The 676-nt window shown below is 38.9% G+C and overlaps 1 protein-coding gene across 1 annotated transcript in view; it reads left to right on the forward strand.

Moving 5' to 3' along the window:
- The window catches only part of CUNH1orf158 (chromosome unknown C1orf158 homolog), a 28,282-nt gene that overhangs the window by 836 nt on the left and 26,770 nt on the right, over positions 1–676 (forward strand). The window lies entirely within an intron of this gene.

Below are 676 nucleotides of genomic sequence, written 5' to 3' on the forward strand. Positions count from 1 at the left end.
TTCACACTGAGCTACACACTCAAACCTTTATTCGAACAATTTTTTTGAGACAAGCTTTACTAATTTCCCAACTTGCCCTGTCAGGGCTGTAATAGGTAGTCTTCCTGCCTTAGCCTTCCAGAGTGTTGGGGTTACAGGTATGCACCACCATCACGAGCTTCATTCCTATTTTCAAATCAAAGGCAGCTAAGGAATTTGTGCTGTATGTCAAGAACATTTGAATAATCGTTCAGATCCTTGGTACATTTTAAAAATGCAGTACCAGAATGAAGATGCTAGTATAGTTCTGTTTTTCAATACTATATTAAAACGGACTATTTCTAGGCCTCTGGATATTCCCTGTCTCTTGTTCTTTTTTTAAATTTTATTTATGTATTTATTTATTTTTTTTGTGGAACCGGGTATTGAACTCAGACCCTTGTGCTTGCCAGGGAAGCGCTTATTCCACTGAGCCATTTCCCCGGCCCCTGTCCCTTGTTCTTTTATGCCTTTTTGTTTGAAGATCAACTACACTCTCCCTGGCCAATCCCTTTCCAGAATGTGGCACTTGCTGAGGAAAGTGTGGCACTACCTGCACAGATGCTCAAAGGTGTGCTAGGACTTGCTTCACAATCCTGCCCTGCTTATATATTTCACTTTTTACTTTTTTTTTTTCTTTCTTTTTTTTTTTTTTTTT

This window comes from Octodon degus, unplaced genomic scaffold (assembly GCF_000260255.1).
Source record: "Octodon degus isolate 3935 unplaced genomic scaffold, OctDeg1.0 scaffold00343, whole genome shotgun sequence".
Lineage (NCBI taxonomy): Eukaryota > Metazoa > Chordata > Mammalia > Rodentia > Octodontidae > Octodon > Octodon degus.